Here is a 26,509-nt window from a genome sequence, read left to right on the forward strand (position 1 = left end):
AGAAATGAGGTCATCCCCCCTCTTCCCAATACAGAGACGGAGATACCTTTACAAATGGAGATTTCCCTTATAAATGTAAATGTTTGTCTGGCAACTCCTGGCAGGGCCATCTAGAGAATGTGGCCAGAGAGATAGAATTTTTGATAAGATGGGCTTGTTGGTGCCTTTCCTATTGTAACATCTATTTTACATTATATTACAGCCATCAGATAGAAGATTTGTTCCAGGAAGGAGTTACTATGTCAAATTCTTTAGGCAGTTAGTGGAGGAGGTCACATGTCCGTCAGAGAAAACAATCAAGGTAAAGAGATATATTTCAGGGTGGCCAAATCTTGATCTCCCACAGTTGGTGGGTGACATGGGAATGGCCCTTGCAAACTGAGGGGGGCACTACTCACGGCTCATCAGGCCATGCTGAGGCGGCATCCCACCAAGAGCAACTGGAAAGATGTAGAACTATGACACACAACTTTCTACTGGGGCTTGGGGGAGAAAAAAGGGAAAAAAAGGAGGAAGATTGGCAACAGATGTTAGCTCAGGGCCACTCTTCCTAAAAAAAATAAATTTATTGATTGTGATAAATGTGTGTTTGGTGCCCCCTTAAATTTTGTGCCCAAAGAAAGTGCTCGCTGGCCTCACCCTCATCCTGGCCCTGCTGGCTTCTCCATACCCTATCTTCTTCTAAGACCAAGCGGCAAAAAGCAGGTCTAATTTATTTTCTTTTACTTTGTAAGACAAGTTTAGGGATAAGAATACGTCTTCTGACCGTGCCCTGTTGACCAGTTTAAGATGGTCATTTAAAGAACACTGGCAGTGACGGCATGACCAGGAACACACGATGTCTTGAAGGTGCAGGCTGCGTGAGGTCGGCCTCTGTCCCCCCCAAAATCCCTTATATCTCACTCACGTTCTTCCTTACATCAGCCACCTCTAGACCTGAAAATGTTGCAAATAAAATTAAAAAGTAGAACAACTGAAATCTCATTACTATTTAAAATTTGAATATTAATTAAGCCTGCCTGCCTTCCTTCCTTCCTTCCCTTTTCTTGTTAACACGGGTTTCTGTGGAGGGAAATTCCTGAACACAGGCTGAAATTTGCTTTGGGCGCCCTCCGCTGGGCGTAAATGACACAGACACTGTTTGGAGAAATGATCACTGTGCTGGCACCTAGCAGGTGGGCACTCGATAAGCGTTTGTTGACAGAGGAATGACACTTGAGTCCCACACCGGCGCCGTGGCAGGGAGGCGCCCCAGCGCCTTGCCGGGAGCCTCTGTGGGCTGCCTGCGTGCTCTTCAGCCTCCCCGTGCAGAGCATGACTCAGCCAGTTATTTCACTCAGCCAGCCTGGTGTTTACACCACTGTCTGGATGCTGTTTGGAGCTGTCCTGAGCTGCTGCTCCGCTGGGGGAGAATGACATCCAGTCAGCTGATGGCCATTGTGGCCAAAACAGCTGACGTGTGTGGCTTCTGAAGAACCCCTCACCTGCTAGTCAATCGGAGAGGAGAAGGAAAATCCTGGTGCCCTCCCTGCTCTACCTTGGAGAAGCATTTTGGCTTCCACGTGGGCGCAGCACAATAGCAGTGGGTCCTGGCTGGGCTCTGAGAGTCAGCTTGGAAGGGCGGAGCCCCGCCTAGAGATCCCTAAGAGAAGCCCCGCAAAAGACATCGTCAGGCGCAGGTTAGTGCCACAAGGAGGCAGCTTTGCTCACTCTGAATGGACTTTTACTTGGCCCCATCCAATGCTGTCATGGGCCCTCTTCAGGAATTGCGAGAGAAGATGGGAATGATGGAGTGCACACCATTGCTTTCTTAAGCAATCATCAGAATATGCATAATCACGTAAATAATGGTTTTCTAGCCAACGGAAAAAACTCTGAGTGGCAACAAGAACAACCACCACAATTACAATAGACACTGTGCTAACACTTTGCACACATTGTCTCATGTAACCCCCAGCGAGATGGGTCCGATTATTAGATCTTAGGGATGAAGAGACCAGAGCACCAAGAGTTCGAGGAGCCTGTCCAAGGTCATGCGGCCAGGGAGTGGCGTAACCGATCACGAGGGACACCCAATGGGCAACGCAGAGCTAAGACTTGGCAGGGAAGAGAAGACTAGGAGGGCAGAAAGGAGGACGGGAGAGGAGACTGGTATGTGGCTGCGCTTGAACACGGCCCGGGGGGGAGTGGAGGCTGTGAGGGGAAGACGAAGTGTCTGTCGCCCTTCTCCTGTCCTTCTCGTGGGCGTGGGTCTGCAGTGGAAGCCAGCTTGGGCACGGCTCTCCCTCACGCTCCCCGGGGCGATTTACATCTCGGGGAGTAAACCGAGATGGGGGACAATGCTCCATCTGAGTGACTGTGGGTCTGTGTGCATCTAAAATGCCAAGGGCATCGTCTGATGCTCTCACGGCCCCGAGAACCACGGATTCCGCGGTCAGGAGTGAATTCAAGTTGTGTATTAAATGGGGCGCGGTGGTGTCTGGTTTTATTTTTTGCCTGCACTGGTGATGGGTGTAGCGAGAGAGTTGTTGGGTTTACCTCCTGACCCTGACTGTCTCTGATCAAGCAAAAGGCTGTGAAGAACCAGGACTGCAGAGGGAGGGACGTGACTGAACCTGCCAGAGGCAAGCAGACAAACCAAACAGTCACAGTCACAACAAGATACTCGCCCTGACTGGTCAGCTGGGTCGATACAACGTTATCAAATCATCTTCAAAGTTTTCTTTGCTGATTCTTCACCTGCTTGACTCTGCTTTTGAAGATTTGAATTGGGAGATACCTAATGATCACTATCCTAAAAGCTTTTCCTTTCTTTTCTGTTTTTTTCCCCTGACACTGGCAGTGACGGCAGGACCAGGGACACACGATGTCTTGAAGGTGCCAGCTGCATGAGGTCGGCCTCTGTCCTCGCCGAAATCCCTCATATCCCACTACCGTCCTTCCTTACATCAGCCACCTTAGACCTGAAAATGTTGCAAACAAAAATAAAAAGTAGAACAACTGAAATTTTTAAAAAAGCTAAAAGTGCAATGACCGCAAATGCCCGCTGTTGACCTCGGGGCATTTCACTCCAGCAAGAGGAGGAAGTAGCTGGAGAGTCTCCCCATTGTCGCCGGGACACACTGGAACCTCACTATCGCGTTGACGGGACGTGTTCTGAGAGCATCAGCCACCGCCGTACCTGGGGGTGGGGAAAGGGGGCAGGCGGGGTGTCACAACCCGCGGAGCTGCCCAGGGGGAGGAGCTTAGGGAGGACAGCCCTCAGGGGCTCTCCCTCCCCCAGACAAAGCCTCATTTCTTTCAGTGTCTGGCTTCCACGACTTCCCTTAACCGGCCTCAGCTTCCTGGGTCTCTACCTCTTCATGCTTCTGTTTTCTCATCTGTAAAATGGGGTGATAATAGTGCCAAAAAAATGAAGTCATGCGTGTAAAATGCTTAGAACACTACTTGGCCCCCCATAGACACAAGGGTCCCACTTGTCAATGCCAGGATCATTTCTATTCCCGGGAGAGCTACTCTACCATTTCGACTACCGCTGTTCCATTTTCCCCTGCCTGCCTCCAGGTGAGTTGGCTTTTCTTTCTCTTTCTTTCCTTCTCTCTCTCTTTCTCTTTTCCCCCACAGATGAGTGTTGCCATCTGGTCTTGCTATTCTGAAGCCTCCTGGCTGTACGACTTCGGCATTCTCTAAGGAGTTATCCACATTACTTAGAAGCTTCTGGGCCACCACAGCCCTTCTTGATCCCAGTGTGGGGGCCACGGCGAGCCTTTGTCCTCAGCCCCATCGCCTCCCTCTGGCTGGTGGTCTGCATACAGGGCCCACTGTCAGGGGTGCCTGTGCTCCATCCCGGAGTTTGGAGGCAGCCAGCACTTAGAGCTTCTTGCAGAATGACTCACATCCACGAAAAACCCTCGGGCAAAAGACGTCCACTGTTGAGAAAATCCGGGTCCATCAGCCTCAGCACATTGAGTGTCTGCGTGGAAACTCTGAAAGGCAGCCACAGGAGAGAAGGCCCCTAAGACGCTGCTTTCCCCTGGCCGTGCTGCTCTTGTCTGTCGGCTGCCTGCTCCCTCACCTTCTGCGAGTTCCTCTCTGAAACCCTAGTGACAAACGCGTACCCATCAGAGGATGTCTCGAAGCATTAGGTTACGTAGTGTGGATCTGTTTTGAAAAGCCCACCTCTTCCCCTCGAGCCAGCGTATCACCCCGATCAGAGAAAACAGCATGCATACACTGTTAAACTTTTGACCCCTGCCAGGACCAGCAGTCCCCTCCGTGTGGAGGCTTCAGAGGAGGCAAGTGCTGTGCCTGCCCTGGCCCGTCGCTGAGTCCAGGGATTCCCAGCAGTGGCCTCGTGGTCCAGATGCACCACCGGGAGGAGAATGATCACGGAGATGCAGTGTCGGTCTCCTCTAATAGACATGCCCACACAAAGGTTGCCATTTGTATAATGGGGATCGAGAATTCACTGCTACGTTAGAATTACCTGAGTGTCTGTGTAGACAATTGTGACTACCAGCCATTAAACTGAAAAGCTCATCTTTCAGGCAAATATTGGACTTTCATTGAATTTCCATAAACGATTCCACCAGTGGACTGATTTCTTGACTTTGGTTGTGAGCTTTGTATGAGCGTTTCCATATGCAGAGAGTGTTGCAGAATGAAAGAAAATCAAAGCCACAAGTGTCGACCAAAACAGAGCTCTGAGAAACAGACTGCGGAAACCGGGATGAACGTCATTCCAGTGTCTCTGGTGTTTCTTCAGGTCACACCACCTGGAGGGGGAAAGAGACTGAATCCTTTGCTGCATCTATCTGGGTATCTACTGCATTTTCTATACTGGCTCCTGAGGGCACAAGACTCAGCCCTTTACTTCCAGGTTGCCCCTAGTACTGTCACATGTGCCATCTGAGCAAATGCCCTGGCCTCCGTGTCCCCCACTCCGCCGTCTCCCTGAAGCAGGGAACGAGGAAACACCGGGAGGGCCTGTGCCCAGTGAGGGCTCCAGCAGCGTGCACTGGACACGTGACCCCAGTCAGCTGGCCTGGTCTCCAAACGTCTCCCGGGGATTTGAGTGAAGATAACTTGTCAGTTCAGGCTGAAAAATCTGTTGTGGAGGGAGCATTCTCATAGTTACTTCCCCTGCTCCCGCACGGAAAGAAAATCCAGTATGGAGGCCCCTGTCTCTCCAGTCTGCTGGGATAGTTTACTACCACCAGGCTGAGTCCTGGCTTCGTATTACAGGAGGAGAGGATGCACAGAGGAGGGCGGGAGAAAGGCCAGCAAGAGAGGTGAACGCTTCTCCCTGAAGTCCACCGACATGAGTCGGAGTCCCAAAAAGAAATATTGGACTCCCTGTGGGTCTGTTTGTGGCTTTGAACCATGCTTCTCGAAAGTGGCCCCAGCTGTGGCCTGAGTAGGTCACATTCAAGACCCCTCTCCTCCTTGGACTCAGATGTGCACAAATCTAAAACCGAGGCAGCCCGCTATACTCAGAACAGCACACCCTCTTAGGCAACCCCGGCCCCCGAGTAGACCTGCCACCTGAAGGGCTGTCTCTTCCCCAGGATGAGTCCCGTGCAGGCGGCTGCCCACCTGCCTGCCCACCTGCCTGCCCGCCTGGGTCTCTGTCCCCCAGTGAGCAAGCCTGGGGGTTAAGCGGTCCAGGAGTAATCGTCCAAGAAGGGCTTCCTCCAGCAGCTCCTCCTGTCCCCCCGGCTGGGTCCTGCAGCAAGGAGGAGGGGACACATCCCGGGAAGGGCAGGGTCACAAGAACTGTGTCCTGTCTCTAAGACGAATGTGATCAATCGAAGCTCAAGCCCCAGTCAATTATTCAGATCAACTTCAATTAGTCAACTACTCCAACACCAGACGGCCAACAGAGGTGTGTTTCTTTCATTTTATCGCAATTAGGCTGAATATTTCTGGCGCTTGGATTCATAGGCACACACATCGATAAAGGAACTGGTATACATGACTGACTAGGAGGGAAACTGTGGTGTTTGAAAGATGTTTCCAAGTCAATGAATGTCCTACTTTCCAGAAACAGTTAAGGACATGAAACAACACTAATCAGTGGTGATAGGGAAAAAGCAAGATTTAAACATCATATAAGCTCTGCATGTGTTCCTGTCATCTTTGTCACTTTCTTTCTCTTGCTCTCTCTCTCACTCTCTAGCTACATAACTATCTAAATATAAAAACCTATAGAAAACACACCACAATATTCACACTGGTTATTTTGTGTTGTTGGAATTGTGGGTGACTTTTGTTTCCTTATTAAAATCTTTTGCAATTTCAAATTTTTGTTAAATTGTATTTAGTTAGCCTTCACTATGTAACAAACTACTCCAACACTTAGTTGCTTAAACAAGAAAGAAGAAGTACTATTTCTCATGAGTCTGTGGGTCAGTGGGGCTGTTCATTGGGTCCAGGCCAGCTTGTTGGGTCTCTGTGGTCAGCTGACACTAAGCATTAATTTTAATATATTTCATCCTAAATGATTAAGTGCAATGCAATGGTGGGCATTTTAAGAATCACTTTTGTGGGGCGAGCCCGGTGGCTTAGTGGTTAAGTTCACATGCTCTGCTTCGGTGGCCCAAGGTTCACAGGTTCGGATCCCAGGCATGGACCTATGCGCCACTCATCAAGCCATGCTGTGGCAGGCGTCCCACATATAAAGTAGCGGAAGATGGGCACGGAGGTTAGCCCGGGGCCAATCTTCCTCAGCAAAAAGAGGAGGATTGGCAACAGATGATAGCTCAGGCAGGGATAATCATCCTTATAAAGAAAAAAAAATGACCATTGTGTTTGGATCATCTAAAAGTGATTCATGATATATTCTTATTACATTCTTACAAAACATTTGGTAGTGGCCTGGATTTATTCTTATTTTTTAATGATACTAGTCACATTGGAATCCCGCAAAAGATGTTTCAATGAGCTAATATTCAAAAATATTTAAGACTGTCACTGTGATATGAGAAAATGTCAAACATGGCAATATTCTCATTTGAAAACAAGGTAAGCTAAGAAGTATATATATAATTGTTTTTAACAGTTTTATTTATTTATTTATTTATTTATTTATTTATTTATTTATTTATTTATTTATTTTGTGAGGAAGATCAGCCCTGAGCTAACATCCATGCTAATCCTTCTCTTTTTACTGGGGAAGAGCAGCTCTGAGCTAACATCTATTGCCAATCGTCCTCCTTTTTTTTTTTCCCCAAAGCCCCAGTGGATAGTCTTATGCCATAGCTGCACATCCTTCTAGTTGCTGTATTGGGACGCGGCCTCAGCATGGCTGGAGAAGCAGTGCGTATGTGCGCGCCCGGGATCCGAACCCGGGCCCCCAGTAGCAGAGCGCGCGCACTTAACCACTAAGCCACGAAGCCGGCCCTAAGAAATATATTTTGAATAGATTATAGATAATGTGTCTTCCTTTAAACCAGGAAAGTAAAATCATAATGAATTCTGACTTTGATATACTGAAAATATTGAAACTTAATGTGTTTTAATACATCTCCTCTTTACTTTTTCAATATTTTCACAACTACTTTCACGTTATATGAAAAGTTAGCCATTAACAATTAATCAGTGTATATACAATTGCACACTTTTTCCCTTTCGCCCAGGGATTCTATAGTCTCCTCCAGGCATGTCCTGTGTCCCCAGCTCCTTCCACGGGAAGGCCTGGATATCTCGTACATTCCTTTCACGAGTGCGCCTGTGTGTCCCTATCTCTGAACCTGTGCAGGGACTCCTCCCACAAACGCCCCTGAGTCTGGAACACACACTGTGGGCTGTGATTTCCCCCTCAGCCCCTTGAAGGCTGATCCTGCTGTAAAATAAGCCTTGTGAAAACCTGCCCTGAGAAAGTAGAGAATAAACCACGTGGGAACAGTCCAGAACATGAAGGCTCTGTGCTCACAATTTAAGGAAAACGTCTGGTGAAGTCACCCCAAACCCCCCTCCTGAGCCAGAGGGGTGGGCAGGGGGCGTTTTCCCCCCACGGAAGCACTCTCCCATCCCATCAGGTCCTGAGGACACAAAGCTCTTGTCTCACTGAGGCTGGGCACATGGGTCCATGGGTAGAACACCCAGCGCTTCACCCCAGTCTCAGAGGCCCTGGGTCAGGAAAAGGCGAGTTTGGGCGCCCTCTGCCCCAGATCAGGGAGCAGCACAGTCTACTGTTGAGCACTGACTCTAAAGCTGAATCACAGCAATTCATAGTCAGATTTGTCAGTCCTTTAATTTTTGAATACATAGTATGAACTATGTATTCCAGGCCTTGATGAGAGTGCACTATGGTTACAGGAAGTAGGAGGTCAATCTACAAGAGTCAGTTAACATCCTTTGTGCTGGCAATGAATGAGTGGAAATTAAAATAAAAGAAAATATCATTTACAAAATGGTACAAAATCAAAATAAATAAAATCCTTAGGTAAAAATCTACTAAGGACAAAGCTGTATCCAGAAAACCATCAAAGACTGTGGAAAGCTAGCAAAGAAAACCTACCTAATTGGAGATATATTTCACTTTCATGATCAGTAGACTCATTGTTAAGATATCTGCTCTTCCCAACTTGACCTATAGAGTCAACACAATCCCAGTCAATAGCCCAATAAGATATTTTGTAGATATCTACAAAATGTTTCTAACCTTAGAATATTCTACACAACAGTGAAGAACAAAGTTGAATAAGTCATACTTGCCCATTCCCAGATTTATAAAGGTACAGAGATTGTGATCTTGGGATAAGAATATGCAAACAGATAAAGGGAAAAGGATACAGAGTCCATAGACTCAGAAACATATAGTCAACTGATGTTTGTCAAAGATCAAAGGCAAGTTGGGGCCAGCCCCGTGGCTTAGCGGTAAGGTGCTCGCGCTCTGATACTGGCAGACCGGGATTCAGATCCCGGGCGGGCACCGATGCACCGCTTCTCCGGCCATGCTGAGGCCGCATCCCACATATAGCAACTAGAAGGATGTGCAACTATGACATACAACTATCTACTGGGGCTATGGGGAGAAAAAGGGAGGAAAAGAAAAGGAGGAGGATTGGCAATAGATCTTAGCTCAGGGCTGATCTTCCTCACAAAAAAATAAAAAATAAAGATCAAAGGCAAGTTGATGGAGAAAGGATAGTCTTTTAAACAAATGGTGATGGCACAACCGGGTGACCATAAGGAAAAAAGTTAACAAAGACGCAAACGTTCCACATGACTCAAAAATTCACCGAGAATGGTTCATAGATGTAAATATACTCTGCAAAACTATCAAAATTCTAGAAAAAGAAAAGGAGAAATCTACATGACTTTGGGTTTCATGATGAGCTTTTACATACAACACTGAAAGAATGAGTCTTCAAAGAAAAAGCAAGATAAGGTGGACTTGCCTAAAATTAAAATTTTCCACTTTTGAATGTCACCATTAAGAGAAGGAAGGGACCAACCCAAGACTACGAGAAATATTTGCAAGACGCATATCTAAGAAAGGACTTGTATTAAAATGTACCAAGCACCATAAATTCAACAATAAGAAAACAAACAACCCAATTAAAAAATGGGTAAAGATCCGAACAGACACTCACCAGTGAAGGTATACACATGAAATAAGCATGCAAGAAGACGCTCAACATCATTTATCATTAGAGAGAAGCAAATGCAAACAAAAATGAGAGACCATTCCAGACAGATAGACAATATCAATTCACAGCCAGGGGGCAGAACAGCATAGACTCTCTTTCATTGCTGTGGCCTATGCCTAGTGGTACAGCCACTTTGGAAGACACTTGGGCACTTTCTTACAAAGTTAAACATAATCTTAACACATGATCCATCAATCACATTCCTCGGTATTGACACAACTGTTTTGAAATATAATGTCAACAAAAAAGCCAGCACACCTATATATTGCACCTTATTCGTAATGGCTAGAAACTTAAATGAACAAAGGTAATCTTCAATAAATAAAAGGATACCCAAATGTGGTACATACAATGTAACGCTTCCCAGTGGTAAAAGTGAAAGAGCTATCAAGATATACAAAGCCATGGTGGCCGGCCCGGTGGCGTACCGGTTAAGTTCTCGGGCTGCACTTCGGCGGCCCAGGGTTCGCAGGTTCGGATCATACGGCTCGTCAAGCCACGCTGTGGCGGCGTCCCATATAAAGCAGAGGAAGATGGACACGGATGTTAGCCCAGGGCCAGTCTTCCTCAGTGGAAAGAGGAGGATTGGCAACGGATGTTAGCTCAGGGCTAATCTCCCTCACACACACACAAAAAGATATAAGCCATGGATGAATCTCAAATTCATATTTCTAATGGAAAGAAGCCAGTCTATAAAGGCTGGGTAGAGTATGATCTCATTTCTATGGCATGCTGTAAAGACAAAGCTATCAATCTGGTACACAGTTTACCAGAGCTGCCCAGGGATGGTATGGGTGGAAAGGGATGAACAGGTGAAGAATTCTGTGTCATGCTTTACTGGTGGATGCTTGCCTCTCTGCATTTGACAAAATCCCCAGATTTTTACAGTATAAGGAGTAAATCTTGACTTATACAAATTACGAAAAGTATTTAGGTCTGTGGATCCTTGGATGGAATGCAAATGTGACTAAAGAATCTAACTGTATTGCAAAAGTACGAAGCAAACTCACTGCAAGTGGTAGGGGAAATGGTGTTGACCTAAGTAACTTCGGAAATGAAGGGGATCTGTAAGACTGAAGGAAAAGGAACTGAGTAAGCAGAGGACTCTACTTGATAAAGTTCTTTCTCAAGGGATACTGGTGAACAACTGTGAGACCCCTATGTATGGAGACTGGGATTGAGGAAATCATTAAATAGTTGTCAGATGGCAGGAGACAGTTTTGTCACTATCGGAGTGGGAGGTTTCAGGTAAGTCAGGGGAAGACTAGAATGCTCCACGTGGTAATGCATTAGAGGTGGAAGCAGTGCTTTGAGCTGATGTTTAGCTGAATATAATAATGAAACTTTCCAATGGAAATATTTATAGTAGGCAGTTGTATACACAGGGTAAGGTCCCTATACCAACATACATTTCGGCATACTGCCACTGGGAGGGCCAGGAAGCAAGGGCACCCCAGCAGCAACCAGCACACTTAGCTTGCAGATCCACATTTTGTTTTTTTTCTGTGAGGAAGATTAGCCCTGAGCTAACATCCGTGCCAATCCTCCTCTTTTTGCTGAGGAAGACCGGCCCTGAGCTAACATCTATTGCCAATCCTCCTCCTTTTTTTCCTTTTTCTCCCCAAAGCCCCAGTAGACATTCGTATGCCATAGTTGCACATCCTTCTAGTTGCTGTATGTGGGACGCCGCCTCAGCATGGCTGGAGAAGCGGTGCATCGGTGCACGCCCATCGGTGCACAACTGGGAGCCGAAGCGGGGCCGCCAGTAGCGGAGCGCCCCCACTTAACTGCTAAGCCACGGGGACCGGCCCCGCAGACCCATGTGTTTAATGTCATTCTCTCATAGAAGGAACCAGTGCTCCTTGGAGTAAAAGGCTGATTCTAGATCTGAGGCTGAAAATGTACAAGAGAATCCTGGAGAATCCTGTAGTGCTGAAAAGCAAGGAAGTGTTAATTCATAACTAAAACACACCTGCAGGCTAGGTCTCACACTTTCATGTCATAAGAAAAATTAAGCATTACAAAGTGAACAATACACGTATCTAGTTGCAGCCATTTCCCCTTTCACCCAGGGATGCCATTTTGCCAGTCCCCGTCAGTCTTGATTGGAAAGTTCCAATATTTTGCATATTTATTTCGCAATTGTATGTTTCTCCTCTCTCTCAACTTGTATCGGCATTCTCCCCCAGAAACAATCCTGAATACGTCACAAATAACACAGCATGCTATGATTTTGAGGCTTCAAATACCTCAGTGAAAAGATTCTTTTGTAAAATAAGTCTTCTTAAAATATGACCTGAAAAAGTAGAGCATAAACCATGTGGGAATGGCCCAGAAAATAAAGGTTCTGTGCTGAGCATTTAAGAAAAACGTTCTGGAGACCCCGCACACAGCCCCCTCCTCAGCCATCAGGGTGCAGACAGGGGCCTTGTCCTTCTGTGCAGGAGGCACCAATATGGCTACAGCGGCGCCTCCTCCATCTTCCTGAGGAAAAGAAGTTCATTCTCCGCTGAGGACTCACCTCCCCGTCCTCTGGTGAAATGCGCATGCGCCTCATGCTGCTCAGCGAGGGCAGGTTCTAGTGCCTGGTCATTGGAGGCAGCGCGGGATGTTCAGAACCCACAGTTTGGGGGTGGCCGGGCGCCCCCTTCCGGCAATGGTGCTAAATCACTCAAAACCTCAGTGCCCCAGCCTTTCTGCTGGTGGCACTGGTGATGTTCTGCTGCAGTCATGTCTCTGTGCCCAGGACATGCCTCCCTCCTTGGAGCCATGGCCTGCATGACAAGGGAGTCATCAGGCTTTGGAGTCCTTGGGAAAATGCCGCCTCCGTGCCGTGGCACAATGAACGTACTGATTTCAAGTCCCTAGAAAAGAGCCACCCGTTTCCACCATAGGATTCTCCCGTGGATCTTCTATCTGTTAGAACCACAGGACTGCAGCTCGGCTTGTGATCAGAGCCTCCTTGATAAACTACCAGGTGGACTTGATCACAATCACAGATAAGTGAAACCCAAGATGAAAGTGGAATATCTCTTGGCTCATCCTCATTTGGGAATTGTGGTCCCGAAGTCCTTCTGAGAAATCAGTAGCTCTCTGAAGCAGTGGACTACAGCTGGCATGCCTTGGAGCTTGTCAGGGAAGGAATCCCACTGTGCTTCTCTCTCATTTAGGAAGTCATCTCAAAAGCTAGTGAAATAAGGAAGAACATTGGGCTATGACTCTCTCTTTTGGATTATGTTTTTATGTACAAGAAAGTAATCTGCACTCATACCAGCTGTAAGTATCTGAAAACAAAATAATGGTAATATATTTACAATATGATACATCTTTAATATCAACAAATTACTTACAGAGAACCTGATCTTTGATTCTTAAATAAATAAACTATGTACAGGTGTCAAATTATAATGCTGTACACCTGAAACCCCTAGTAGGAAAAATAAACAAACTTATGAATCACATTTTTTATTTATCCTTTCGTGTCTTCAAGGGCTATTTGCTGTTTTTCCAGATTGTGAAATATAATTTTTCATGGAAAACTTGCTTCGGAATATTTTTTTGTTACAGACTTCTTTAAGTTGACGTTAACTGCTGTGACAGATATACATGAAAATATCAGTTGTTTGAACATTATACAAATGTATGTTTCCTTCATATAACACCTCAACACAGGCTTTCAAAGAGCAAGTGACTCTGCTTGTTGGTTTTTCTCCAATCAGAGATTCAGGGACCCAGCCACCTTCAATTTGTGGCTTTGCTGTCATCAACACTTGGCTTCAACTCTGGGTGTGTCCCGGGGTTTATTCCCCTCCGTTGTCAAGGGGAATGTATGGCACATCCTGGGGCGTGTTTTCGTGGTCTGAACCTATACATGCAAATAGCCCTTCCTCCCCCATTTCCTTGCTGAGCACTGCTTCACAGGGCCACACAGCAAAGAGCAAAGAGGCAGGGAAAGGAAATCTTATTGTGGTGCCACAGGAAAGGAGAGGATTTGGTGAATAAGACCTCTTTTGGCTTTTAAATATGTGCACAAATGCTATTTTTAGAACAAACAGCCAATTTTCTTGATTGCACACATTTCTTCACTAAAAAGTGGGACTCAAAGTCTGATTGCACAAATTAATCCCAGGGGACAAACGTACGGAAGAGGACAAGGATGTCACTCATTAAGGTTCACAGCATCATTGGCTCTTTGAAAAGGTGATTCACATTGATTGTGAAAGGGCACTTGTTTTCTGGAATATAAGGAAGAACACGATTAACAGTTGGGGTAGCAGGTGCGGGTTGATGAGCATCCATCACTCAGTCACGACCAGACATCTCAGGCATCCAGGACGGTCAGTGTCGCCATCACTCAGCAGGCAGAGAGGTGGGCGGGGAACCCGCTCCATGTGCTTTGAGCACTTCACACCGCCCTGCAGGTTATATGTCGTCCCTGACAGGGACACACAGGTGACATTCTCTACTTTCAAATAGATTAATCCTTGCAAAATGTACAAGTGGCTGACAAATATTCCTGAGAAGAAAAGGTCAATCAGGTTATTTCCAGACGTACAACCACCAGGTGAAAGAGAAAATGTCTGGAGTGATCCTTTGACTGTAAGAGGAATTCTTCTGACAGTCCCCAGTGCCTGATGAAGCAACACGTATCTGATCGGAGCTAATGAGAAGTTAGCCAAAAGTCCTGTTGCGCAGATATTTGAAATGTGTAGATATGGATTTTTCTGACCTTACCTTTAATTTAAATGTGGAATCTAAGAAGCAAAACACATAGAAACAGAATAGAATGGTGGTTGCCAGGACTGGGAGGTGGGGATAATGGGGAGATGTTGGACAAAGGGGACAAACTTTCCCTTAGAAGATGAATAAATTCTGGGATCTAATGTACGGAATGATCACGAAAGTTAACAATAGTGTATGATATGCTTGAAAGTTGCTAAGAGAGTAGATCTGAAATGTTCTCACCAAAACGAATGGTTATTATGTGAGGTGATGGGAGTGTTCACTAATCTTCGATGGTAATCACTTCACAGTATATGTGTCTATCAAACTGTCACCTCCTAATCCTTAAACTTACACAATGTTTTATGTCAATTATAACATGATAAAGCTGGGGGAGAAAAGAACTTCAAGATGGCACCACAAGAGCATGAAACCAAGCACAGGGCTGTTCTCAGCAAGGGCCCTTGTGTGACAGCACAGTCACATGCCTATGAAGCCAGCCTTGGTTCTCCCTGCAAAAACCCATCTAAACCCTGAGCTCTTGTCACCGTCTCCACTGCTGACGCCCTGGCCTGAGCTCCACCGGGTGACCACTGTAGTCTCCTAACAGACCCCTGCTCTGCCTTTGTGCCTTCAGTTGACTCCCACACAACAGCCAGGGTCAGTCAGATGACATCCCTCCCACTCTTACAACCCTTCACTGGCCCTTCATTTCAGGAGAGTAAAACCAATGTCCTTGCAGTGGCTGACAAGTCTGTTCACGTCCCCCAGGAGTCTCCCCCTCGCTCACTTGGCTTCAGCAGCACTAAGTCTCAAACAGGCCACAAACAAGCCAGGCACCTTCTTCCTGTGGCGTTTTACCTGGCTCTGCCCCCGCCTGGAGTCTCGCTGGAAATGTGTGCCCACATTGGATGCTCTCTCTCATGTCTATCTTTTAGGTCATTTTCAGTCATATGTATTTATTAGGCACCAGACACTATTATAGGCACAGATGGTGGGATCCAGCATCTCTGTGATCAATATGAGGTAGAATATCATTTCATAAGTGTATTGACTATTTTGTAGATATTTTCCTCGATAAATAAATAAATAAATAAATAGAGAATAATAGGGAAAGAAAAAATCTCTTATACTCCCAAACAATTGATAGAAATAGTTAGATATCAAGGATATGGAGCTTAATTGGCCCTTCCTTAACTTTGGGACTAGGGTTAGGGGTAGGGTCACGGATAGGCGTAGCCATTATTCAGAATTACTATGAGGGTGCAGACATGGGTGGGTGGCCAATCCCTGAGGGCCACGCATCTGGGCAGGGCGGTCCTGCACTTCGTAGAAGCTGCCTGGAAGTCAGGGCTCAGAGGCCCAGAGGCCACGCTCTTCACTTATGCTCAGAGTTCGTCTTTCCATGGAGGCGACGAAGTTGAGAAGGAAGAACACGTGCAGCCCAGTGGTCAGGCGGGGATTCAAGGCTATAAAATACCTGCCCACTGGACCGACGTTTGAGGTGCAGCACTGGAGGGCAGTGAGAGGTAGCGGAATTCTGTTGGAACAGCTGGAAGTTTCATTTATGATACCATAACTCTACAAATTTTGAAAAAGAACACATCTCAGAATTAATGGTGGTGGTAGCTAGAAACTTATTTAGTTAAGAAGATGGTCTGTTCAGCTGAAATACTTCAAAATCAAAGCCATTTCTTGGAGCAGAGGTAGTTTTGTTCAATTCCCAGCCCCTGTCCATTTGTGCATTCATCCCTTCACTATGTAACTGAGCCTTCCCAAGATTAGCCACAGTGGCTCCTGGCCATCTGACCTTCAGATCCCATGCAGTGGGCAGATTAGCATGTGATCTCTGTGCACCCTTCCGGCTCTTTCTACCTCATTTTCTAGATTCACATAGAGACACAGATAACTTTTAGAAACTAACTGTAGCTGTATTTATGTCATAAAAAGCACACTGGCCGTCCTGAGATGTACTGTCGGGCCTCACTGCCTTATGGATTTCAGGGCTCAGTGTGTGGATAAGCATGCTCTTTGTCGATCATTATCACGCTAAACCCGTGCTCATCAGCTTTTCTCACATCCCGATCATAGGCCCCAGGGACAGGAAGTGGCAGCAGGCCATCAGGTACCAGTGCCTAAATCAGTCAGCAGGTAAATTCTCCTGTTTGAATCTCCACTGGGCTTGGACACCAGGACACAGTCTTAGGTAATATGACACAAAGGAGTTAAGGTGCAGATGCAGTGAAGGTCGATAATCAGCTGACTTTAGGATAGGGCGGGCCCCACCCCATGTAATCACAGAGTACTCAAATGTGGAAGAAGGACCGAAAAGAAAAAGCATCAGAGTGATGTGATGTGGGATAGGCTCAAAGGAATATTTTTTTTCCAAAGTTTTTTGGTAATTTTTTCCCCATTGGCATAAAATGTTCATTTGTACAAACACTCATGATTTGTTTTTTAATAAAAATTGTGTATATTTAAGGTTTACAGCATGATGTTTTGACATACATACACATAGTGAAATGACTACTACAATCAAGCTAATTAACATATATTAACATTTCTCCTTACATTGTTACCACTTTTTTTGTATGGTGAGAACACCTGAAATCTACACTCTTAGCAAATTTCCAGTGTATAACACAGTATTATTTGAGACTTATTTATCATACATAACTGCAACCTTGTTCCCCTTAACCAACATCTCCCCATTTTCCACGCCTCCCCCCCCAGCCCCCCAGGTAACCACCACTCTACTCTCTGCTCTCATGTATTCAACTTTTTTAGATTCCACATAGAAGTGGGATCATGCAGTATTTGTCTTCTGTGTCTGGCTTCTTTCACTTAGCATAATATCCTCCAGGTTTATGCATGTCGTTTGAAATCGCAGGATTTTCTTTTTAAAGGTTGAATAATATTCCAATGTATATAGACACACTACAATTTCTTTATCCATTGATCTGTCAACAGATGCTTAGGTTGTTTCTATGTCTTAGGTATCGTGAATAATATTGCCATGAATTTGGAAGCACAGATGTCTCTTCGAGCTGCTGATTTCATTTTATATGAACATCACTGTTTAGAAAGCATTTGTTTTCTTTTTGCATTCTTTCATTTAATATTCACACTCAGAACAGTGAGTCCCAATACCCTAGTAGTATAGATAATGTGCACCCTATACATATATGATTGTGGATGTGTTGGTATGTGATATATGTTAATTATTTGGTGTATAAACTAATATTGAGACTGTATTTTTAAGAATTTAAATGAGATAGGGTCAATCAAGAATAAATTGGTGAAATTAAAATGATGGGGGAAGTGATTATTTTGATTATGGAATGAATAACACGGAAGAGGGGAGATCTTTTGTTTATTTTTTCAGACTATAAAACATGTTTCTTCTTTTCCATTAAGATCATCACTTTCCATTTATGTTACCATTAAGAAATGCCATTTTCTCCCAAGCTGCCATCGGACTCACTGCCAACATATTCCTCCTTCTCTTCCACATCTTCACAGCCCTTCTGGATCACAGGCCGAATGAGCTCACTGAACTGACCATCTGTCACTTGACCCTCATCGACATAGTGATGCTCCTCACCTGGGTGTTCTTGAAGGCAACACGTTTCCGCGTCTTCCCTCTGGGAGTCACTGAAATGAGTGACACGATGATGGCGCAGTGTCGAAGGAGATACAGTCTCCACATTCTGTCACCACACTGAGGTGCAGCACCTCGTGCAACATGAACAGGAAACTGACACAACATGTGAGTTACTTCACTAAAACTGAATCCAAGGCCATTCCTCACAAGAGACAGGACTGCGTTTAGAGAGCAGGAGCCAGCCATCCGTGCCACGTCACAGGCCGGATCAGTGTCCTTGGGCTCTTACCCTGGAAAGTGAGCATGAAGAGTCCCACGGAGCAGCAGCAATTCCGACCAGAAGCGCAAGCGCAGGACCCCTCACCCCTGTGCTGCCATCACAGTCTTGACTGGCCGTCGGTGGCTCTGCACCGTCCCACCTGCACTGGAGGACAGGACCGACCTGTCCTTCCCGGAGCCTGAAATGCCACAGGCCGAGGCCCCCTCACAGCTCCCTCGGACGGACGCACTGCTCACTCAGCGCAGGCTGAGGTGCCTGGACCAGACCACCAGGCTCCCTCACCGTCCGGATCTTACCTTCTAATGGAGGAAGGAGACATGCTTCTAAATACACTCACTTCTAACGTTCAACTTCCTAATTTCTATTAAGATTTGTTTTTGGAGACAGAGGGCCCACTTGCTAGCTGTAGGACACGTGACTTAACTTCTCTAAGCCTCAGTCTCCTCACCCATGAAATGGGCAAAGCTGCCGGCTCTGCCCGGTGGAGTGGGAAGACGGGACAGGGGCCAGGCTCCAGCAACGTGTGCAGCACCCGACCCTGGTTTTGAGCACCTCCTCCTCCTCTCTGTCATATGCGTTCAGGCCTCGAGACTTATAAGATGAAACTGAATCACCCTCCCCCAAACAAAAAACCACTTTTGTTTTATCATCAGAATCAATTTCTCCAAAATATGTACTAATACCTCTGCAGAACAGAAAACATTACGGAACAACAGTTCAGAAAACATTAAAGAGAAAAACCAATACTTGTCTGCTTTGAAACGAAAGTTCTCAGTCACTAACATGTGCACAGATTGACCAGCACGAGAGTCCACTCTCCAAGGTCCCTGTATCGACTCTCTGCTCTCAGACTGACCAGCTCCACTGCGGCTTGATGCCAGAGCCTGCGTATTTCTCCCAGAGAGGGCACCCCTCTGTGGACTGCCCTCATTGTAGTTTCATCATCTCTACACGCGATGTCTTACCACTTATGAAGCCGTTCACATACCTCCTGAGTTAAAAGGACTCAAACCTTGAAAAGAACGCCAGTCTCCAGGCAATGAGTTAAATTGGAAATATGACGACACGCAGGAGAAGCAAGATGGACAGGCACCGTCCACCTGAAGAAAGAGGCCCTTTTAGAAGCGTTTTCCCCCTTTGGTCACCTGGGTCCCAGTCGCTTGATTTCCCACATCTTCTTCCCTGGGATGTCCCTGAGCACACCTGAAGAGGAAGTGGAAATAGTACGTAATTCCGTTAGAAGACAATGGTTGGACTTAACATTATTGATCTGATAGCTGGAAAAGTAGGGGATTGTGCTCAATGAATGTAACCAACTTCTCTCCACTTGGTACCAATCACATTGTAATTCAACCAGGGAGAACCACAGAAACGTGAACCATTAGATTCTTTTAGAGCTTACTGTACTGCATCACGTTTCAAGACACTTCCCCAAAGCACTTCTTATATTTTCTGAGATCCTATACTTTATAAATAAAATCAAAGGAAGGGCTCTCTCCCTTTCTTTAGAAAACACTTATATTTAAGATAACAGGTTTGCAAGTAGTTATGTTTTAAAATCCCTAATAGTTTATATAAAGATGCTGGTGGTTCAGTTCTGAATGGAAGAAAGAAAAGAAAGATAGAAGGAAAAGAAAAGAACCCAGAACTTGAGCTACATCAGAAAACTGGAAACCTGCTTTAGTGAACACACTGGACAGAAGGTCCACATTAAACCCACCGCCCTGTAGTGAGCAGCCCTCTCATCCACTCACGCTCACACTCACACACTGGATTTGCATTATGCACAAGCTCTACAAACTGAAGTTCCTACAGTACAGGGATATGCAAGTGACTATTAATTCAGTTTCTGCTCCTCTGATTACCAAGTGCCAGACACGATGTGAAGCACTGGAGATGCAGGCATAAGATACTGGCTCTGTCCTCAAGGAATGGACAGTGCCGCTATTTAAGTGCTGGCACCAGCCAGTTCCTTGAACTGAGAGTGTGTTTTGACACAGCGCTCGTGGCCCCGTGAAGAAGACAACCAGCCCGTGGTCTGACTGCCACCTTCCAGACCTCCACATGCCGGCAGCCCTGGGCCCCCCTCCCTGGTCCTTCTCTTTCCTCCCACACTCAGACCCTCATCCAAAGTGGCCTCCCGCACACTCCTACCTCTAGTCCAGGCCTACTCCCTGAGCTCCAGGCCCAGAGACCCAAAGGCTCCCTGGACATCACAACACAGGTGTCTAACAGGCACCTCACAGTCAGCGCCTACAAAACCAAACTCCATCAGCTCCCACTAAGCAGGATCTCCCCAAGTCTTCCCCACCTGAGTTTCTGAGCTCAGGCCCTAAACCTCCCTCCAGCTTCAACTCCTCCCTCTGCAACCCCGCCCTCACACTTCCAACCTGTACACAGTCCTACGGTCTGGACCTTCAAACACACCCGGAATTCACCCTCCCCACCCTGACCTGAGCCTCAAGGCCTCTTGCCTGGCTTATTGCAACAGCCTCCTAATTGGTCTCCTTGCTTCTGCCATGCTCTGCGGTATGTTCTCAAGAGCAGCCAGAGCGAGTCTGCTAAACATACGTTCAGTCACGTTACTCCTGCTCTCAAAACCTTCCAAAGGGTCACCATCTCGTTGAGAATAGACAGCAACTCCGCACTATGACCCAACGAGGCCCCAGGACTGGGCCCAACTCACCCCTCTGTCTTCAGCTCCTGGTTCCCTCACCCCACCTGCTGTACCCTGGTCACACTGGCCTATTGCTGCTCCCAGAGCACGCCACTCGCCCTTCCTCCTGCACTGCTTTCGTGTCTTACACAAAACGTTCCTCCGCAGTGAGACCTTTCCTGGCCATCCTGGCCACAACTCCAGCCTCCTCTTGCTCGGCCCACATCACTCTCCCACATCCCACTCTTCCACACGGTGTCATGTCATGTCAGCCGGGGCACAGCTGTTGTCTCTTCACTTCTCTAGCCCCAGGGTCTAGAACAATGCCTGAGGCAAACTTTGCACTCCAAAATACATGCAGTTCCTTGAACAGATGAGTATAAAAACAACCAGGAACTGCCTAACACTTGGTCAAGGAAGGCTGAATCTGTAAGGACTCCAGGGATCAGTGGAGGCTGGTCCATTAATCGTCCCTAAAAGGACATATGTACAGCATCACATCAGAAAAGAAATTCCCCAGCACACCCTACAGATATCATATGTATTCTTATCAGCATCAACAGAGGTCTTCCACCTTTTCTACTTTGAAGCAGGCTTCCGTGTCCCATAGGGGATCATCCTAACTTGAACATGAGATTTTCACACTGAAGGTAGTATGACCAACATTAAACTGTGCTTTTCACCGTAACCAAGTCTCTCCGAAGAATGGTCATAGGTATGCAAGCAGTAAGAACTTCAAAGAAAGTGGATAAGTAAATAATTGTGTTCCTTCTCCCACCCCATGCCCCTGCGAACAGTACAACAGCGCCTGATACTTTCTTGTTTTAAAACAAACTTCACAGAAAATCCATCTCGTTAACACGCTCCTTTGGGAGTCAGGGCTACTGTTTCCTCCAGCCACCTAACACATTTAAGTGAAGAGATGCCACAGACCGTTGAAATCTTGGGCGAACATGCCTACGTTACAGTTTACAAACTGGGATTTCAGTCAATTGATGTTGCAGCTGCCAGGAAGAGAAAACCGAAGGAAGAACAATGCCACCCAGGATGACAGGTGGAATTAAATCAGACGAAAGTCTTCCTTGACGGAAGGGGGGTTCTTGAAGGAAATCACTCCCTACAAGGAATGAAATGAACCAAAACTGTTGTGGGATGAAAAAGAGAGCGCGTGTAACAACGCTTTCAAGGCTACTGGACCAAGAGCCACAACATCTTGCATCAAAAATTCCGGAACTGTCCCCTCTGGAGGAGCAGCATAAGAGGATGGGCCAACACCCCACCCCCGCCCCCCGAAAAGCGCCTGGATGATCTGTTGGTCAGTGAATGAAAAAACACAACTGCGTGTGCTGTGAGTGTTGGAGCGTCTCCCCTCAGCCCCCAACAGAACCAAGAGAGCTTCCCCGTCTTCCCTCCCGGCGGGGGAGGCAGAAGCCCTTTCAAGACGCGCTCCGCCCGAGCGCGTCCCGCCGCCGCGCTGTCCCTTCTCGTCGCCGCGGCCTGGGCCTGGCGGGGGTCGCCGGGCGCTGCGGGCGGCCTGGAAAAGCGCCGGGACCCGCCGATCCCGACCGTGAGCCCCGCGCCGGCCTCGCCCCGCCCGAGGGCCCCGCCCCGGCCGCCGCCCTGCGCCCAAGCCCCCGGGACGTCCCGGGCCGAGGCGCCCGGCGAGCGCCCCCCGCGGCCGCCCCTCCCGGCTCCCTCCGCGCCCCGTCTTCCCGCGCCGACGCGGCTGGGCGCCGCCATCTTGCCGGACGGCGGCCCCCACGTCCCGCCGCCGAGTCGCCGCCGCCGCACCCCTGGGGGGTCCCGCTAGGGGCCCAAACCCCGAGGTGGTGACGGGCTGCGGGCCGCGAACTGAGCCGACCGGCAGGGCAGGGGGAGAAGCCGCCCCTCCCTCCGCCGGTCACCGGGCTGCCCGCCGGCCACGGCCCCGCCCGCTGGGCCCCGCGGGGAAACTGACGCCGCGCGGCCGGCCCGAGGCGGGCTCACTTGGTGCGCCGGGCCTCGGGGCCGGTCCCGCGAATGAGCCAGCGCCCGGGCGCTGTGTGACCTTGGCCCTGGCTGGCGTCTCTGGCCCGGGCTCCTCGCGTCGCCGTGGCCACCGGCGGTCACTCCCGCGCGCACCCTGAGCCCACCTGGAGGCCGCCCGGCTTCCACCTTAGGGCCTCCACCACCCTCTCACCACCACCCCGCGGCCACCTTAAGCTCCCCTCACTCAAGTTGGTGCTGACAATTTCCAGAAACAGTGTGTTCCGGAAACGCTCCTCTTTTGGTCAGCTGTCCTCCTGCGTTTGCTGTGACTTTTCCGCTCCTTTGATCCTGGGAGCCTGCCTTGATCTCTGCCATCAGGACTGTGGCTGAGCAAATGCAACTTGTACCTGGGTTACCACGGGCTCCCAGATGCTCTGTGACTAGAAGGATCTGGCGGTTCCGGGGAAAGGTAGCTCTGCCCATAGAGGTGAGGCCTGGAGCGGATCCTGACAGCATCCTGCGGGGAGCAGGGCACGGCCCACGCCTCCTGGAGAGGCTGACCCTGCGGACTCGCGGGAGGGGCGCCTTTCCCACTTCCTCCTGGGCCCCCGAGGAAGTTGGCCCCGGACAGGGCAAGGGGTTTGGCTTCCCTCTGGCCTGGCGCCTTCCTGAGGGCTTCTGGAATTCAGCTATTTCAGCGAGTCCCTTTCTGTGGACTTCCACACTGAAGGTGCCAGGACAGTGAACTGAAGGGACTTGCCTTGAAAGACCCCCTCGCAGATACTTCTGTTTGATGTTGCAGGGTGTTAAGTTTTAAAGACCTGAATGACGCTTGTCATTTATAGTCTTATTGGAAGTTTACAGTGGTTTGTTCTGAGTCTCATGTTGTTCCCGTCTATCAAAAGAACTGGTAATATTGGATTATTTCCAGAGGTCAGCCACTGAGCTTTCTGGACAGTTTCTTTTAGAGCTTGTGTCCCAAAAATTTGGTTACTGTGTTTGAAAATGAGGCAGGCTGCTCTTGGCATTCATAATGGTCTAACGTGGTAGGGGGCCAAGGAGGTGGGAATTGGGGGGGAGGTGTTTGGGAGATGGGCTCAGAAAGCATGGAGCAAGTTTAGAAGGTCATGTTACTTAGAAGTTCCTGAGGAGCTAGTATCCACCCAGGTCCTGGTCCACAGCGGCCTCAGGTGGGTTAGATGACCGCAGATGGAGCAGAGAGCCCTGTGGAGTGACCACCCCCACCCCCATGTGCGCAGTTCCATCTCAATAGAAATCTTACCTTAATGAGAAGAAAGGAATATTCAGTATGTTGCTCAGTATCTTCCAGGGGCTGGTTGTGTCTTAAAGGGAGCTGTTTTACCCCTGATAGTGGAAGTGCAGTAGGAACACAGACCTACAGTTTTTGAGTCTGACCCCCTCTTAGAGCTGGTCGCCCATCCTCAGCTGCTTGAGCCACAGCTGGCGCCAGACGCCATGCTGAGTGTCTGGGAAGCTCTGCTGGCTGACACCTGGCCTGGCTTCTAAATAGGGGGACCAACCATCCTGTTTTTAGCACCAAAATCCTGCATCCCCAGCACAGCAGGACGGTTGGTCAGCTGTGAGCTTCTTAGAGCTGTTTCTGGGGCTTCCTGAAGCCTGTCCTGTGGTCTTGATGCCATCCTGTGCCATGTGTCTGAGCATCTGTATGCCTTGAGCATATGTAGGAGGAGTTCCTCACCTTCCTTATCTGCCCTGCAGACTGTAAGCTCCTTAAGGGTAGGCAATGGGTCCTGCATCTTTCCATTCCAGTAATAACTTGCAAGTAGAAGGTGTTCCTTCAGTCTTTACTCGGGTTTTAAATGTGGAAGTCAATACAGGTCTGGGTATTTGCAAAAACACTTGTTTTGCTTTTATAGTAGATCATTTTAGGGAAAGACGTTTAATTATGTCTTTCTGATTACTGTGTCATTTGTCCTGCAGGTTCCCCCCAAAGACCTCAGAACGTCTCATCCAGTGGTTAAAAGCTGTTCAGAGGGATAACTGGACCCCCACTAAGTATTCTTTCCTCTGTAGTGAACATTTTGCCAAAGACAGCTTCTCCAAAAGGCTGGAGGATCAGCACTGCCTGCTCAAGTCCATGGCCGTGCCCTCCATCTTTTACCTGATGCCACACCAGAGAGAAAGGACACCAGAAAGGCCTTGGGGGGCCTTGGGGGGCCTGAGGGGACATTCCAGTGAAGCAGAAGAGAAGGGAGGTGCAGCTTCATCGTCGTCCTCAAGTGAAAACCTGATGGACAAGCCAGAGTGCTACAAGTTGAAGCGAGCCGCTCTGCAGGGTGAAACTGCACCGAGGGCCGCCCAGGAGCCGCCGGTCGGGAGAGAGCACAGCACTCTCTGGAAGGAACTCAGGAGATGGTGTGGCCATCACAGCCTCAGGCAGCCAGGGAGAAGCAAACACCTCTACTGTGGATCCTGGCGATGAGCTCAGCACCTCCCCCTATGGGGCCAGCTAGATAAGAGTGGGGTTTCCTCAGATGACTTTCTCTCCCACCCCCAGGATCTGGGGCATGCAAATTTATCGGCTTGCTTCCTTCCTAACAGAATTTTCTTCTCCAAACACAATCCGGAGAGGTGCATCCCCAAGAGCCTGTCGAACGAAAGAGGTTGGAGAGAGACGTGGAGCCTGGTTGCAGGGGGACCAGCCTGGGGCCAGACAAGGGCTTGGCCCAGAGCCCCCAGACTTTATCACTCAGACTGATGCCTCAGAAGCCCGCCCAGAGCCCCTCTGTCCCTCTGACACGTCAGCCCGACGCCAGCTGTGGAATCTGCAGAGTGAGCCCAGTGATGCAGCCCCATGTCCATCACCACGGTCATCCTGTCAGCGTCGGGGGCCTGCAGACTCCTGACTCGCCGCACTCCTACTGCTTCTGCTCTGGGCAGAACAAGAGCCAGGGGTGCTGCCTGCAGGGGCAGGTGGCAAAGAATGGAGAGCCGAACACCCTGCGGCAGAGGGTCAGTGCTCAGACAGCAGGCGTCCAAGCTACAGGAGAAGCTGGACGAGCTGAAGACAGTGAGCTTCCCCTCCCTGAGCAGCCTGCTGCCCCCCTGCCAGGGTCAGTACCAGAGCCTGGCGGCTCGCCCCGCCCGGTCGTTATGAGGGGTTTCTTGCTATGTGGCTGAGGGCCCCTGAGCACTTCTGTGTGTCACATCCTCCCTGCTCTCCTGCTCTCTTGGGAGAAGGCTCTGATAGTAGCCGCGCCTTGTAGACAGGGAGCCCGGGCTGGAGAGCTTACCTCCCTCGTTCCAGGACACTCGAGAGGCATCTGTAGCTGTCAGGGTCTAGCTGGTGGGAAAGGAGGCATTTCAGGTCAGCTGGGAAAGCCAGAACTACCCAGTGAGTGGTGCCTGGACAGTTGGTTTTCCACTTGATCGGGGGAAAGTCGGCTCTATTGCATACCGCGCACAACATAAACTCCAAATGAGTTAGGATCTAAATGTGAAATAAAATAGACACAGTAAACTATTAGAAAAGTTACAGGAGAGTCTTAAAGTCTTGGGGAGGTTCTTTCCATTCGTGTTTTAATGAATATCCTCAAAGTTAAGTCATTTTGAACATTAATAATAGTTTCTTTCAAATTTTA

At 48.3% G+C, this 26,509-nt stretch overlaps 1 pseudogene; it reads left to right on the forward strand.

Annotated features, from left to right (window-relative positions):
* Positions 1–24,831: 24,831 nt before the first annotated feature.
* On the forward strand, positions 24,832–26,065 carry LOC147915223 (peroxynitrite isomerase THAP4 pseudogene; annotated as a pseudogene).
* The last annotated feature ends 444 nt before the right edge of the window (positions 26,066–26,509 follow it).

Source organism: Ceratotherium simum, chromosome 15 (assembly GCF_057802395.1).
Source record: "Ceratotherium simum simum isolate JZ-2026a chromosome 15, ASM5780239v1, whole genome shotgun sequence".
Lineage (NCBI taxonomy): Eukaryota > Metazoa > Chordata > Mammalia > Perissodactyla > Rhinocerotidae > Ceratotherium > Ceratotherium simum.